General features: G+C 38.1%; 1 protein-coding gene across 11 annotated transcripts in view; it reads right to left on the reverse strand.

Moving 5' to 3' along the window:
* SLC16A7 (solute carrier family 16 member 7) overlaps positions 1–17,963 on the reverse strand; it is a 204,432-nt gene that overhangs the window by 100,871 nt on the left and 85,598 nt on the right. Inside the window, exon 1 of one of the 11 annotated variants that reach the window (XM_061416643.1) lies at positions 4,151–4,240. The exons of the other annotated variants lie outside the window; for them this stretch is intronic. The gene's annotated coding sequence lies outside the window, so the exon portion shown is untranslated. Of the gene's footprint in view, positions 1–4,150; positions 4,241–17,963 lie in introns of those variants that run through there. 11 annotated transcript variants of the gene reach the window in all.

Below are 17,963 nucleotides of genomic sequence, written 5' to 3' on the forward strand. Positions count from 1 at the left end.
TCATTTCTTACTGCTTACTGCGTGTGTGCTCAGTTGCTTCAGTCGTGTCTGAATCTTTGCAACCCCATGGACTGTAGCCCACCAGGCTCCTCTGTCCATGGGATTCTCCAGGCAAGATTTCTGGAGTGGGTTGCCATGCCTTCCTATAGGATATCTTCCAGACCCAGGGATCGAACCCTCAGCTCTTAAGTCTCCTGAATTGGCAGGTGAGTTCTTTACCACTGGGCTTCCCTGATGGCTCAGTTGGTAAAGAATCCTCCTGCAATTCAGGAAACCCCAGTTCAATTCCAGGGTCAGGAAGATCTGCTGGCGAAGGGAAAGGCTACCCACTCCAGTATTCTGGCCTGGAGAATTCCATGGACTGTATGGTCGGTCCATGGGGTCACAAAGAGTCGAACACGACTAAGCGACTTTCACTTTCTTTACCACTAGCACCACGTGGGAAGCCCTACTGCTTCCTAGAGATTTTCAAAAGATGCCCTACTGAAATGTTAACTGCCCCAAGTTTTTTAACCTTAATAAAGGCTGGTCCCTAGGCTGAAAGAGGCTGAAAGATCCTGAGTCCTTTCTTCCCCTTTCTTTCATGCCTCTTTTTTCTTTAATAGCTCTTGAATGTGTCTTTTTTTCCATTTCTCTTTTTGACCACCTTGGTTCACACCTCTTTTCCCTTCACACAGTCCCCTAAGGAACTCTCTCAACTTAATTTCCCATCCTTGCCTCCCACACCTCTCCATACATCCAGCTTCTCTTCAGAATTAATCTCTCCAAAGGACTCTTCATACACAATATCAAGTATACTTCAATAAAAATAATTTAAAGAAAATTAATAAAATAGTAGTTAACTAAAAAAAAAAAAAAACTTCTCAGACTGGGTTACTCTGTCACTCAAAAATTTCAATGGAATCCCACAGCATGAATCCAAGGCATTACAAAAGTTGACTACATTAAATTTGTCTTGCTCATTTTTACCATTCTGTTTGTTTTAAATTGCAAAATACTATATCAGAAAAGTAGGAATTACATGTAAATGATCAGGTAGACTTGAGAAATTCTTTAATAAATGATGCATTTATTTCACAATTTCTGGAAGTCTGTTTATTAACATATTCACTATGCTAATAGGCATTTCAATTTGTTTAATTGTGGAATGAAGAACTCCCAGGCTTTTGTACAGGAAGCTTTTTTCCAAGAAATCCACTTTCTCTACCTTTACCCAACCCTCCTGCATTGTCACATGACGAAATCCCACACATCCTTCCACACAAATAAACACTGCCTTGTAAAATAAAATCATAAAATTATATCTATGAAAGAAAAATCAGCCGAAATTCTCAAATAAAGCTATTTGATTATAGCATACTATATTTTGATTTTGAAATTACTCATGTCTTTCTCCTACTGGGGACTATAAGTATCTTGAGGCCATGAACCATGAATAAGTTATATTCTCTATTAATGCCTATACCAGGAACTTCAGCCGAGTATTGCAGGATATGCAAAATTTCACACTATTTTAAAAATAATATTTCACTTCTTCTAGCTCTCAAGATAGAGAAATTCACGTACATTCAATTATATAAACTAGCCCTTAAAAATAACATAATAACTCTAACATGTAGTTTGTTACTCATGCAATCCTAAAACAGATATTGGTGCTAGAGTCATTATCCAGAGATAATGATAAAGCTTAGATCTATTCAATGGATTTAGATTAAAAGGTTGAATTTATTTCAATAAATAGGGTGCAGGATTCACAAAGGACTAAATAAAAATCAGATAAAAGAAATTTGGTCTCACAAAAAGCTGAAGGCCAGCTGAGTTCTTGTCAAACATTTTGGAATTTCTAGGATTAATTTTACCCAGTTCAGTTGAGTTTAAACAGTCAAAATTTATCACCACAGACCTTGAGGAACGAAGCTGTGTTTACGGACTCCTGGGGTCTCATGACTCTATCTGGTTCTACACAGGCCCTTCTAACTGATGGAAGTTATTAGATCTTTCATTCTAACCCTATTCTGAGAGGAGTTGAGACTGACTAAGCCATGTTCTTCAAGGACCTAAGAAGAAAATAACCTGACTGTCATTGATTCCAGTTATTCTCACAGCTGAATAACAGAGTGATCCACATTCAAATCTAAGAGATTATGAAATGCTGTAGATTGAATCATTATTTGAAATATTATGTTCAGTCACACTTGACCTTAAAAAAGGGCTTGCAAAATGAGAACTACTCTTCACCCCATTTCAATCTTCACCATGATTATACCTTGTTCTAATTTGTATGCTCCTCCTGGTGAACAGGGAGATTATTATAGTAGATAATCTGGTTAGGAAACAATATTGTCAACAGTTTTTCTACGATTTTTGAAGCAGTTCTATTTCTTAAAATTGCTTGTGATGAGCCATGAAGCCTTCTAGATTCAGAGGAGGACAGTATATTTATTTACGCAGAGAGTTTGTTCTGATACAGGTAAAACTGAGGTTCCAAACTATTCTTATAGAACTGAAGATGATTCTAGGAATCTATTTGCATGAATTGACAACTCTGTTTTCTTTTGTTTCTTGTGCTATGTGGCTATAGGCAGAGAGCAGATTATATAGATACTCAGGAGAGAGTAAAAAATAAACAAGATGGATGGCATGGTGTCCATACTGTCCAGCCTGCAGGTTCCAGTGGACAGTTTCAAGACAGAAGCTAAAGTAACTGTTTTCCTGTGAGACTGAAGCTTTGTACACGGCAAAAGTTTGAGATTCTGATGAGAAAATTTGGTGAAGATATGGACAAAGGACATTTTTGCCATTATAGCCTGCACCTAAGCTTTGTGTCCTGCAGAATAGTTACTTTGGAAGCATCAAGAGACAATATCCTTTATGTAGGCAATGCTTCCACTGAGGGCATTAGTAATGGTGAGAAACAGTTGTGGAAAAATTCATTTGATCTCTTTTTGAGCTCATGTGATTCCCGAAAATACTTGGCTATAGACTTTTTGGAGAATTTGAGGCCCTTGTGAAGTCAAGTGAAGGGTAAAGATTCAGAAAAACTGAGTTTATTAATAGCAATCTGACTCCATATTCAGTAAACATTCAACAAATATCAATTGAAAGCCTACTATGTACCTAGAACAGTGGCTACTGCTGCTGCTGTTGCTAAGTCGCTTCAGTTGTGTCCAACTCTGTGTGACCCCATAGATGGCAGCCCACCAGGCTCTGCCATCCCTGGGATTCTCCAGGCAAGAACACTGGAGTGGGTTGCCATTTCCTTCTCCAGTGCATGAAAGTGAAAAATGAAAGTGAAGTCATTCAGTCGTGTCTGACTCGTAGCAACCCCATGGACTGCAGCCTATCAGGCTCCTCCGTCCATGGGATTTTCTAGGCAAGAGTACTGGAGTGGCTTGCCATTGCCTTCTCCGAGAACAGTGGCTACAGTGCTGAACAAAACAAATTTCAACCTACAGATGTGTATTTTAGTGGAGGAGAGAGGCAAAAAGTAAGTTATAAATATAAACAAGATAATTACAGATCAATGCCCTATATAAACAAAATTAAATAGGGCATTATGATAAAGAATCTTTATTCAAGGGTAGGGTAAACAAAAATGTAGTCAATAGAAGTAAAATGAGAAGGAATTTTTGTTTTATTTGCTTCTAAAGAGTAGGGCTTCCTTGGTGGCTCAGCAGTTAAGAATCCACCTTCCAATACAGGAGACAGGGGTTTGATCCCTGGGTCAGGAAGATCCCTTGGAGAAGGAAATGGTAACCCACTCTAATATAATGCCTATAAAACTCAAGGGTGTTTTTCAAATTTGGTTAACTGGAAAATACTGTATTGGAAAATGTCCCCCATGCTTTACCATGCTGAGCCCCATGGCTCTTTTTTTTTTGTTTTTTAACTATTTCCTTATTTTAACTGGAGGCTAATTACTTTACAATATTGTGTTGGCTTTTACCATACATTGACATGAATCAGCCATGGATGTACATGTGTCCCACCATCCTGAACCCCCCTCCCACCTCCCTCCCAACCCCATCCCTCTGGGTTGTCCCAGAGCACCAGCTTTGTGTGCCCTGCTTCATGTATCAAATTTGCACTGGTCATCTATTTTACATATGGTAATATACAAGGCTCTTGAAAGCTCTCAGGACAAACTCACTTCTCCCCCACTTCATGTTTTCTTGGCTATGGGTCCCAAGGACTCAGTCTGTTTTCTTATCATCTTGTCTGTTGCCTCTCTGTCCTTTGAAAAGTTCTACTCTTGCAATTATGACATCAAAGTGGGAGAGTCTCCCTAAACCTGCCTTTCCTCAATGCTTCTAAATACACAGAAAACTCCTTTCTTTTTCAGGTTATTACTAATCATCCCTGTGGGGAGAGGAAAAATGATAAAAATGGATAAGATTCTCTGCTTATAAAGTATTAACTGTGCTGGTCCTCAATTACAGATCCTGCCTCTCTCTCAGATGAAAATTAAAGTGGAAATGAGTTTCTATTCTGAGCTTTTATTCCTAGAGATAAGCCTTATCAAGCTTCTTCCTTTATTCTAATTCTGCCCTGATGATGAAATCAAAGTAGAACATTGTTTTTCATATCTTGTTTCCAGCATTCATTCATTCATTCACTCACTTTACATTTACTGGGTATCTCATTTCATGCCAAAGAATGGGCCAGACATTAGAAACATAAAGATGACTAAGATATAAGATACTGTTCCAGGCCTAAAAAATTACTCAATCCAGGAAGCAAGTTATGAAGTAGATGATAACATTATGGTATGGCAAACATCATTAGATGGGTAAATTCAGATTTATATGAAGCTAAGAGGAGGATCACCTAGAATATATGGTGATAGTCAAGAAACAGTCTCCAGAAGAGCTGATGTAACACTGATTTGGCAGAAGTGAGTCTTGAAAGATGCATGGGAGCTTCTGGGATGGATTGAGGTAGACTGAGATTGGAAGTGGTAATAGATGACCAAAAAAAAAAAAAAATACCAGTTGGTATGTCCTAGAAATGAGAGACATGGCACCATGATATGATTGGGGAAGTAGAGGAGCAAATAGCCTATTTGTCTTAAAGTTTTGGAACTTATGTTCTGTGTTTAGAGCAAGGGAATGATTTAGTTAGTTTGCATTTTGGAAAATAATCCCAGAGGTAAGTCGGAGAAGATGGCTGAAGGAAGACAGAGGATATATCAACAAAGTAGTTAAATTCTATTGCAGTAATGTAGACAAGCCATCACAAAGCAGTAGCTACAGGGACAGAGAGAAGAGCACACTTACTAAAAATAATAATAGTTATAAAAATTTGTTAATGGACACACAACATAAAAAGAGGTAAATTTTGACATCACAAACATAAAATGTGGGGGGTGGAAAAGAGAGGGTATTTTGTTATGCAACAGAGGTTAAATTATCATAATAAAATAGACTGTTACACATATAAGATGCTTAATGTTAGTCTCATGGTCAAAACGAAGCAAAAACCTACAGAAAATACACAAAAGATCAAGAGGTGGCACTAGTGGTAAAAATCCAACTGCCAATGCAGGCGACACAAGAGATGCAGTTCCATCCCTGGGTAGGGAAGATTGCTTGGCATGGAAATCCACTCCAGTATTCCTGCCTGGAGAATCCCATGGACAGAGGAGTCTGGCGGGCTACAGTCCATGGGATCTCAAAGAGTCAAACAGGACTGAAACAACTTAACACTCACAGGGTATGTGTGCTCAGTTAGCCCCGTCGGACTCTTCGTGACCCCATGGACTGTAGACCACCAAGCACCTCTGTCCATGGAATTATCCAGGTAAAAATATTTGAATAGGCTGGCATTTCCTCCTCCAGGGGATTTTCCCGGTCCACGGATTGAACCCGAGTCTCTTAACATCTCTTTCATTGCCAGGCTGATTCTTTACCACTGCACCACCTGGAAGTCAAATTAAGGCACAGTACTAAGGAAAATTGCCAACATCCATTGGATCATCAAAAAAGCAAGAGAGTTCCAGAAAAACATCTATTTCATTGACTATGCCAAAGCCTTTGACTGTGTGGATCACAATAAACTGTGGAAAATTCTGAAAGAGATGGGAATACCGGACCACCTGACCTGCCTCTTGAGAAATCTGTATGCAGGTCAGGAAGCAACAGTTAGAACTGGACATGGAACAACAGACTGGTTCCAAATAGGAAAAGGAGTTCGTCAAGGCTGTATATTGACACCCTGCTTATTTAACTTCTATGCAGAGTACATCATGAAAAACGCTGGGCTGGAAGAAGCACAAGCTGGAATCAAGATTGCTGGGAGAAATATCAATAACCTCAGATATGTAGATGATACCACCCTTATGGCAGAAAGTGAAGAGGAACTTAAAAAGCCTCTTGATGAAGGTGAAAGAGGAGAGTGAAAAAGTTGGCTTAAAGTTCAACATTCAGAAAACGAAGATCATGGCATCTGGTCCCATCACTTCATGGGAAATAGATGGGGAAACAGGGGAAACAGTGTCAGACTTTATTTTTTTGGGCTCCAAAATCACTGCAGATGGTGACTGCAGCCATGAAATTAAAAGAAGCTTCCTCCTTGGAAGAAAAGTTATGACCAACCTAGATAGCATATTCAAAAGCAGAGACATTACTTTGCCAAAAAAGGTCCATCTAGTCAAGGCTATGGTTTTTCCAATGGTCATGTATGGATGTGAGAGTTGGACTGTGAAGAAGGCTGAGTGCCGAAGACTTGATGCTTTTGAACTGTGGTGTTGGAGAAGACTCTTGAGAGTGCCTTGGACTGCAAGGAGATCCAACCAGTCCATTCTGAAGGAGATCAGTCCTGGGATTTCTTTGGAAGGAATGATGCTAAAGCTGAAACTCCAGTACTTTGGCCACCTCATGCGAAGAGTTGACTCATTGGAAAAGACTCTGATGCTGGGAGGGATTAGGGGTAGGAGGAGAAGGGGATGACAGAGGATGAGATGGCTGGATGGCATCACTGACTCGATGGACGTGAGTCTGAGTGAACTCCGGGTGTTGGTGATGGACAGGGAGGCCTGGAGTGCTGTGATTCATGGGGTCACAAAAAGTCGGACACGACTGAGCAACTGAACTGAACTAAGGGAAATCATAAATTCATAAAAGAAGACAGCAAGAATAAAAAGCAAGAATAATGGAGCAAGCAATGGGCCAAGAAAGACAGCAAGAATAATGGAGCTAGAAAGTAGCCAAAAAATAATTAGCAAGATGGTGTTAGTAAATCCTCACCCATCAATAATTACTTTAAATGAAAGCAGATCAAATTGGTGTAGAATGGCTAAATGGACAAAAAAAAGACTCAGCTATATACAGCCTATAAGAGACTTACTTCAGTTTTAAGAAATGTTCTAATTTATGTAAATGTCACTTGAAATATGTATTTATTAAAAATACCTGTGGTATATAAGCTATATAATAAATACCAATGTTCTATTATCTGCTTAGTAGATGAAAATACTGTAGGAAGGAACTATATATTGTCTCCTCTCCCTCTATATTTATTGCATTGTTTCCTTTTTTAATGTAACATATTTTAATTCTCTAAAACACTATAACTATTCAAAGTAATCCTGAGTAAGAAAAAAGTGATTTCTTAGTTTTCTGTTTTCTAGAATTTCAAGCTCAGTTATTAGTAAAGGCTGACCTAATTGTCAATGATTGTTTTTCAAGTACATTTGCTGTGCTTGAATAAATAAATGATAATAAAAATCCAATAATTACTAAATAGATTTTACAAAAGTATTAGGCTTACTGTTAGGAAAAAAATCAGCAGCTACATGACATTAAAAAAAAAGGGTAGGGCTATATCAGCCTATTAAAAAAACATTAAAATTATACTTTTAAAGAATAAAAATTTAATTTAAAATGATTAACCTATTAAAAATGCATATGTCTCTCAATATAAAAGAAATTGAATTTTTCATCCAATTAGTGAACAGCATAGTAAAAATACTAAAAAATGAGGTAGATTGTTTTTACCTAGCAGCATAATAAATCAGAAGCAAACTCTGTCAAATATTAGTCATTGAGAACATCAATCTGTACAATGACTCTGCTGTCAACTTCAGGTTTGAGGCTTAATCATTTCAGGACCAAGAAAACCATGAGTCATATTTTACCCAAGAGACATTTGGCAACACATATTCATGCTGCTACCCTCATAAATTTCTTGACAATTTGCCTGAAGGTCAATTGGCAATGAAATAATAGAAATTATAAGTTCTGAACAGATTATGTGAAGGCGGATTTAATGAGTATTTCACTTGCATTGTCATTGGGACTCATGTATATAACCACTAGGAAATATGAACTAGTCTGCAAAACTAGTAAAACACATAATAGTCCTGGAGTGCCCTTAAAGAGTACATGCATAATGTGTAAGCACTGAATAACATCAGAATACTTGGCTCCAGGTCATTTATTCTAAAGTAGTAGCATTTTTAAAAAAATTATACCCAAAGAAGCATAATTCACTAGTTTATGATACCTACATGCATCATATTTATTTAAAGACTATGATGCAATTATGGTAGACTGAAAAATTAGCCAAATTGGCCAGAAATGATTCCCCCTTTCTATGGTATCTACCTCTTTAAATAGTTCTTCACATTTACTGGGGGCTTGGCCATGTGACTTGCTGTGTGTATTAGTCTATGAGGGCTGCCATAACACAGTATCATATATTGGGTGGCAGATTGGATGGCTTAAACAATTTATTTTCTCACACTTCTAGAGGCTAGAAGCTGGAATCAGGATGCCAGTGTAGTCAGGTTCCACTGAAAGCCTTTTCCTTGATTTGCAGAAAACTGCTTCTTCACTGTGTGCTTACATTGCCTTTCTTGGTGCATTTGTTCTTGTTCAGTCACTAAGTCATGTCTGACTATTTTGACCCTATAGACTGCAGCATGCGAGCTTCTCTGTCCTCCATTTCATTGAATTGGTGAGGCTATCTAACCATGAGTCAGTGACGCTATCTAACAGTAGTGCATGGATACAGCCAAAGACAGATCAAGCTCTCTGGTGCCTCTACATATAAGGGCAATAATTCCATCAGACTAGATCTCCCACCTCATAACCTAATTACTTGCCAAAGGTCCCATCTCTTAAAACCATTACTTGGGGGGTTAAGACTTCCACATATGAATTGGGGAGGACACAAACATTCAGTCCATAATGCCGTGGCTAAAGGAATACTTGCAAATATAAAACTAGTAGTTACTTGAATACCATTTGAGCCCCTCTCTTGCTGTTCTTGGAACCCTTGTCATCACTACTCTGAAAGGAACCTTCACTAGCCTGCTGGATAATGAGACATGTGGCCTTACTCATTTTCATTCTTGCTGACCCAGACTAGCTAACTCATGAATAAAATAACCTGAGAGCTCAGGACTATAACCATAGATTATAACCACTCTCCCCACCTGACTAGATCCTTCAAATATCAACACTAATTCATACATGACCTGGGTTCATATTATCTCTCCTTGGATATTGTGATATAAATTACTTTATTTCATCAAAGTCCTTCCAGAAGAAACTTCTTTCTATCATTCGTTTCACAAATATTTATCAAGCAACTCCTACATGGAGTTCTAAGTGTTAGCATTAGGGCTACCATGATGGAACAAGATGTGGTCCATAACTTCACAGAATATACAATTATTTGGAGATAGCAAACAATAAGAAGGAAAATTATAATAATCTGTGGCAACTTTTCTCAGCTGGAGTTATGTGAAACACAGACAGTGAGTTGAGTGACCATTTTCTGAGTTCTAATAATATTACATAAATATTATGCATCTCAGTGCATGGGAGGCAATTCAATCCATTGCAGGACTTAAGGCATTAGCTTTAATTTTCTTATCAAAGGTTTAATTTCTTTCATCAAACATTAGTTGAGAAAAACTTGTCTATGATAATAACTATTGTAGTTGGAAGTACAATTAAACCAGCTGAGGAGATCATAAATATATTTTGGTTGAGTCTGGAATAATGAGATGATTTAGTGCAGTGAAAAGAAATGAGAAAAATGATCCCGACAAGAATATTGTGCAAAGGTTCCTAGTAAAAGAGATGCTGGTATATTTAGACAGCTAATGGAAAAAGTTGACTCTGTCAGACAACCAATGATGCTGCAGAAAATGTCATAGCAGAGTCCAACAGAGACTGAAGCCATTTGAAGAACTGATACACTAAATGAAATATTCATCTTTACAAAGTGTTTTCAACATTAAGTTCAGTGTTAGGGGGAGAAATGGATATTGTGATATTTTCTTCATTGCTACCAATATCCTCCTAAATGAGACAGTTATTCACTATTTCTATTAGTGAATAGTTATTCACTATTTATATGAGACAGTTATTCACTATTTCTATGATTTTAGCCTACATTGAAGAGAAAAATGTATTTATTAAGCATTAATATGAAATGTTTTATTGCTAAAAAAATTTAATAAGGATCACTAGCAGACCAAAAATACCCATATTCACTGGCAACTGTTCTAGTTTAAAAGTAACACAAGTTATCTCCTTACTGAGTTAGGTTTAATTTTGTTCTACATCACAAGTCTCATTTTCAGCATTTATTCTAAGTTAATGACATGGTCCTACTGGTATATTCTGGAATTAGTCTCAAGAAATAAGTGAATCTATTTACCAATTGCTCTCAGAAAGAACAGCTCAATATTACTTATGTCAAAACTAACTCATTATTTTTGGTTGTTGCTCTTCTACACTCAGATATAAAATGCTAGAAATTCTATCCAACAGGTTAAGTTTATTACATGTGGGAGGATTATGTCTGATATCATCCTGACATGATTATTACACTGCTCAAAATTCCTAAGTTAAAAAAGAGCCTTTTAAGTTATTTTATGAAAGCAGTAATAGAAATGGAAACTTCTTGCTTACAAAATATCCCAAGTCAGAGTCAACTCCTTTATGCTTTATAGTGCAGAATTCCACAGCTTTATTAAAGCTTTGGTTCAAATAGCTGACTAGATCCAAAAGAAAGAAAGTGAAGTCACTCAGTCGTGTCTGCCTCTTTGTGAACTGTAGCCTGCCAGGCTCCTCCATCCATGGGATTTTCCAGGCAAGAGTACTGGAGTGGGTTGCCATTTCCTTCTCCAGACTAGACCCAAAATTGCTTTTGAATTAAAGCCCTAGGACCGTTGTAAACTAATCCCACAAAACCGTATTAGTACAGAGATGCTACAGCCTTCCATCTAGGTAAGAATATAAATAAAGCTCTTTGATTTTTATACAATAATGTCATTTTTGCAACCCACACAATTAGAACACAAAGCAGATCTATTTTGTTACAATACAGAAATGCCAACCACTTTAGTCTCAGTTATGGATTATAAAGAAAGCTGAGCACCGAAGAATTGATGCTTTTGGACTATGGTGTTGCAGAAGCCTCTTGAGAGTCCCTTGGACTGCAAGGAGATCCAACCAGTCAATCCTAAAGGAAATCAGTCCTGAATAATCATTGGAAAGACTGATGCTGAAGCTGAAACTCCAATACTTCGGCCACCTGATGTGAAGAACTGACTCATTTGAAAAGACCCTGATGCTGGGAAAGATTGAAGGCAAGAGGAGAAGGGGACGACAGAGGATGAGATAGTTGGATGGCATCATCGACTCAAAGGACATGAGTTTGAATAAGCTCCAGGAGTCGGTGATGGACAGGGAATACTGGTGTGCTGCAGTCCATGGGGTTGCAAAGAGTCAGACACAACTAAGGGACTGAACTGAACTGAACAACTCTAGTAAAAAGTGAGCCCCTAGATCAAGTTATTTCTGTAACTTTGCATTGGATATAATGGTGATAAAAAATAAAATCTCAAAGAGAAAACCAAATTAAATAACTAACCAATAGTAACAAGAGCAACAATAAACATCTTCATTGTCAGAAGCACAGTGTGGTCAAACAGTGAGGCTGCTGGAATCTGGAGCCAGAATCAGTCAATGAAGCAGAAGTTCATCTTCTGCATGATAGAAAGGCCTCAAAGGGCTCCATGCAAAGTGGAAGACATGAGAGCCTGGCTTGGGGACTTTCCTATGGTTAAGAATCCACCTTCCAATGCAGGGGGTGTAGGTTCGAGGCCTCTTCGGGGAACTAAGATGCCATGTGCTGCGGGGCAGGTCAGTTCATGAGTGTAGCAACTACTGAGCCTGCACGCTCTAGAGCCCACACACAACTAGAGAAGCCCGCACACTGCCAGGAAGACCCAGGGAATTCAAATAAAACTGACTCACTGATGCAGGCCAGGTGCTGGTCTGGGCTACCTTCTGTACCCTCTTTAATCCCTTCTGACAGAGGAAGAAAAAATAAACCTGTTACCTATCACCACTTGAGACTTTTTTTTTTTTTTTTTAACATTGGAGCCAAAGGGACACAGGCAGAACTTTGCAACAAAAATCAAATCAAGCTACTCCATGGCTTACATCCTAGGTATCTATAGCTTCCAAACAAGCACACAATGTGGAGCAGTGGTTACTCTTCCACACTTAAAAAACTGCTTGTTGAAGTTATACATATCTTACAATCATCAATTTCTCTTTTAGATGTGCATGTTTGTGCATAAGAGGACATGTAAACCAATGTTTATAGCAGCAAGGAAATAAAAGTTTAAAAATTAGAATTTAAATGTCTATCAATAGGAGAATGATAAAGTATGTATATTCACAGAATGGAATATACAGATTTAAACTGGATGAGCTCAACTTATATGTGTGAACCACCTCAAATAAACAAAGCATGTAGTAAAAGGACTAATTCAATATATCAATAATATGAGGTCTGATAACTAATAAAAACTTCATGAAATATTATATATGAAACATTTATATACAATAATAATATAAAACCATGAATGAAAATGATAAATCTCAAGTTTAAGATTTTTTTTAATGTGGACTGTTTTTAAAGTCTTAATTGAATTTGTTACAATACTGCTTCTGTTTTGTGTTTTGGTCTTTTGGCCACAAGGCATGCAGGATCTTAGCTCCCTGACCAGATGGTACCCACTGCATTGGAAGGTGAAGTCGTCACCACTGGACCACCAGGGAAGTCCCAGAAAGGCTTTTATTACAGGGCACGGGGAAGGAGAGAAGGGGAGCAATAAAAGAGAAAAGCATAGGTCTCCATCTATGAAGTGCATCTATGAAGCACTGGCATTTAAGCTAAAACAAAATTTAATTATTCAATGAGGAACTATTTTATGTACATGTGCTTGGCACTATTACAGGCACAGTGAATAAGTGATAAACAAAACAGATGGGAACTGCTGCTCTCATGGTTTTTTACTTTCCAGTAGAAAAACAGGTGGAAAAGAAGAAACAGTAAGTAAAATGAAAGGCATTTTTCATGATGATAACCTTTATGGAGTAAAATGAAACCCAAAAGGAAGTAATGAAAAACTAGGGGTAGGAAGTTGCAATTTTAAATCTGTTCATTAGGGAACACCTCACAGGGCTAACCTCATTGAGAAAGTGACTTTTAAACAAATAATCAAAATTAAGTGTCAGTATACAATATAAAATTGAAGGAAGGAAGAGATCCTGGAAGAGAGAAGAACACATGCAAAGGCCCTGAGGCTGCAGTGTGTATTGCAGTTTCAAATGAGACAGAGGTAGAGGCAGGTAGACAATGAAAAGTTATATTACAAAGAACAGTTATGATCTTCAAGTTATTTTAACAGAACCACCTGGATGGGTAGGAGATAATCAAATGCATTACACATGGATTTTGGTCTCTACTCTATAGATTCAAGGGGCTTCCCAGGTGGCACTAGGGTAAAGAACCCACCTGCCAATGTAGGAGACATAAGAGATGAGGATTCAATCCCTGGTTTGAGAAGATCCCCTGCAGGAGGGCATGGCGACCCACTCCAATATTCTTGCCTGGAGAATCCCATGGACAGAGGAACCTGGAGGGCTATGGTGTATAGGGTTGCAAAGAGTCAGATATGACTAAAGTGACTTACCACACATGGATAAGTCAAGCCTCCAGGACCTTCTAAGCAGCCTATATCACACTGAGAATAAGTCATAAAAGAAGGAAGGAAGACTGAGGAGGCAAAAGACAAAAAGTGGAAATTACAGTTTTCCTAGAAAATTTCCAGTCAACTCTCTTAACTGAAAAAAAAGTGACAAGAAGAAAGAGGCACTTTGCATTAAAAAAAATCAAATGCTTCTCCATATCTTTTATCCTATACGTTCCACCACTCACAGTTAATTTGATATATCAACTCAGCTAAGCTATAGGGCGCCCAGCTGTTTGGTCAAAAACTAGTTGAGATATTGTTGTGAGGGTATTTTGTAGATGTAATTAACATTTACAATCAATTGACTTCCAGTGAAGAAAATTACCCCCCACAATATGGGTAGGCCTCATTTGATCCACTGAGGGCCATACAAGCAAAAACTGAGATTTCCTGAAGAAAGAAGTCTGCCTCAAGATTGTAACATGGAAATCCTGCCTGTTTCCAGCTTGCTGGTTGGCCCTATGAACTTTGGACTCAAGACTACAACATCAACTCTTACATGGATTGCCAGTCTGCCCTACAGATTTCAGAACTGCCAGCCCTCATGATCATATGAGCCAAGTCTTTGAAATGAATCTCTTGATGATTGTCTCTCTGGAGAATGGTGAAAATTTGGGGTACCATGAAATGGAATGTTACTATAAAAAATACCTAAACATTTGGAAGTGGCTTTGGAATGGGTGGGCTTCCCTGGTGGCTCAGATGGTAAAGATTCAGCCTGTAATGCAGGAGACCTGGGTTTGATACCTGGATTGGGAAGATCCCTTAGAGAAGGGAATAGCAACCCACTCCAGTATTCTTGCCTGGAGAATCCCATAGGCAGTGGAGTCTGGGAGGATATAGCCCATGGGGTCACAAAGAGTTGGACACGACTGGGTAACTTTCACTTTTTCTACTTTTGAAATTGGGTAATGGATAGAGGCTAGAATAATTCTGAGGATCTTGACTGTAAACGTTTAGATTGTCTTGACCAGAATATTACTGGAAATATGAATGTTGAAGATGTCTTTGCTGAGGTTTCAGATAGAAATAAAAAATATGTTATTGGTCACCAAAGGAAAGATACCTTGTGGCAGAGAACTTGACTGAATTGTGTTCTTCTTTTGGGTAGAAAGTAAAAATTTTAAGTGATGAAACTGGACATAGAGCTGAAGTTGTCACTTCTAACCAACTGGGAGGCAAGGCCTGGCCACTTCCTGTCTTGGATAGTAAAATAGGATTAGACAAAAGTTGAAGCATAAATTTTTAAGAAGGAACTAGAACTTATGACTGGAAAAATCCTCAGCCTATCCAGATAGTGTGCTCTGGAAACTGTGCAGAACAACCATTTACTAAAGGGACTAGGTGCTTGACTCATGGATCCAATCAAGCAACTCGTCAGAAGCCAGAGGCTGAGATGCAGGAATCCAGAAAAGATCTGTGGAGAACCTTCTAGTCTGATGGCTTGGACCCCATGAATTGCACAAGGCAGAAACACTGTTGAAAGAGATAGGATGAAATCAAGCAAGAATGACTCTGAAGGAAGAACCACAGAGGGTGATGCCTCAGCTAAGGACCAGTTCAGTTCCAAAGGGTGGACCCCCACCCCCTGTTCTAAAAGGCAGGGCTTAAGGGGAGGGGCCACCCCATCAGGTCTAGAGGACAGAGCACCAGACCACAGAGAACTGTTCTCCAGTCTTAAAACCTAATGGAATTTGTCCAGCTAAGTTGAAAACCCCCTTTAGAGTTTGGACCAGCAGTCCTTTTTTCCTTCCAATTTTTCCCTTTATAAAGTGGAATGCCTATTCTATATCTGTCTAACTGTTGTATTTTGGAAACAAGAATACTTGTTTTCCAGGCTTCAGATGTCCACAGATGGAGAAGAATTTTTCCCTGGCTGGACTATATGCCAAGCCTCACCCAAAACTGATTTAGATAAAATTGGTACTTAGAGTTGATACTGCAGTGATTGACTTTGAGGATATTGGGATTGGGTGAACATATTTTTTACATGGGAAGGATGTTTGTTTGGGGAGTATCAAAATGCAAACTGTTATGGATTAAACAGTGTCCCTCAGAAAAGATATATTTAAGTCCTAATCTTCAAAACTTCAGAACATGACCTTATTTGGAAATAGGGCCAGCGTAGATGTCATTTTTAAGATAAGATCATCCTGAAGTATGTGTGCATGCGTGTGTGTGTGTCTTTGCTAAGTCACTTCAGTTTTGTTCGACTCTTTGTGACCCTATGGACCATAGACCACCAGGCTTCTCTGTCCACTGCATTCTCTAAGCAAGAATACTGGAGTGGGTTGCCATTTCCTACTCTAATGCATGTTCCTGACCCAGGGATTGAACCCGTGTCTCTTGCGTCTCCTGCATACTGAAGCATAATGGACTTCTAATTCAATAAGACACACGTCCTTATAAGATGACGGCCACATGAAGACAAACACAAGGAGAATGCCATAGGAACACAGATGCATTAATTGGACATGCTGTCACACCTGCGTCTATCAGAAGGTGGGAGAGGAAATGAAGGATCCTTTTCCACAAGATTCTAAGAAAGCCTTGCCAACGCTTTATTTCAGACTTATTTATTTCTAGAACTGAGGGAGAATACATTTCTGTATTTCAAGCCACCTAGTTTGAACCGAAGGCTTAGGAAGTGCTCAATAAAGATTTAGAATCTACTTTTATTTAAGTTCACATTATTCTCAAACTAAACAAGTGATGGAAGCCCTATGCTTCCTTATGGAAGCCCTAAGCTATAACCTCCATTTATAGCTTACTTCACAGAGGCTCTTACAAGTTATGTGATTTGCCCATAATGGGCAAAGCAAGTTAACTGTGTTTCAGGGATTTTAAGCAAAGTTTTCCAACACCTACATCCTTTATGGAATTGAAAGCATTGATGCTCTATTTTCCTCCCTAGATAGATCTTATGTGTCTGTATGCATGTGTGCGTGTGTGTGTGCATGTGTGTTTGTATATATTTGTGTGTTGATATTTATGGGTAACTGTCAAGGGACCTTGGTGACATTTTCAGCAGTTTCTGGAGTAGATCTGATAACGAACTAAAGGAACAGAGACAAACTATTTGATGGTAATTTGGTTTGCATACTCTCAGTAGAAAAGTGAGAAGTAAGTAAATATCCAATGGACACAGTAAATTAGACTCTTGTCTACATATTAATAATTGCAAGCCAAGTTCTGAATATAAACATATTTTATTATTATAAAAGATTAATTGAAAAATGTGCTAAGAGCTCAAACTTTGGTTTTTTGATCATAATCAAAAAATGTTTTATCTTTAGACTGTGTGCAAATTGTTTCAAACTTTAAATGAAGGTGCCTCATATATATATATCTGCATATCTGATTTTACTCATATTTAGTATTTCCTGAATTAGTGAAACTTCAGCCATCTGAATATTTAACTTACAAATTATGAACCTGTCAGAATGGCTTTAGTGTGTATCAAAAGGAGAAGTTACAAAACTATTTTCTCTAACTTTGAGAACATAAACATACCTAAGCAAATTCATATACAGACACAGATTATATAAGTTATAATAAATTGATAACAAAAGTTTCAGCCACACTTATGGTGAATCTGGAAAATATCACTGCACAACTACACCTTAAATGCCAGTATTTATTTAGCTCTTCCTCCAAATTGAAACGTATTGAGGACTAAAAATGATTTCCTTTTCAAAAACAACATGAACACTGCCTAAGAAATCATTAACTCTATTTGTCACCCAGTAAATAGAGTTTTTGTTACCAGTCCCAAAACTTTCAATAGCTGTTTTTACTTTCCTTTTCTGGATTCAGTTTCTCATATATAAAATGTGATGATTCTTCAAGGTTTCTATGAGTTCCCAATTTCAATAGCAAAATCATTTATCACTGTCTG

The sequence above is a fragment of the Bos javanicus genome, chromosome 5 (assembly GCF_032452875.1).
Source record: "Bos javanicus breed banteng chromosome 5, ARS-OSU_banteng_1.0, whole genome shotgun sequence".
NCBI lineage: Eukaryota > Metazoa > Chordata > Mammalia > Artiodactyla > Bovidae > Bos > Bos javanicus.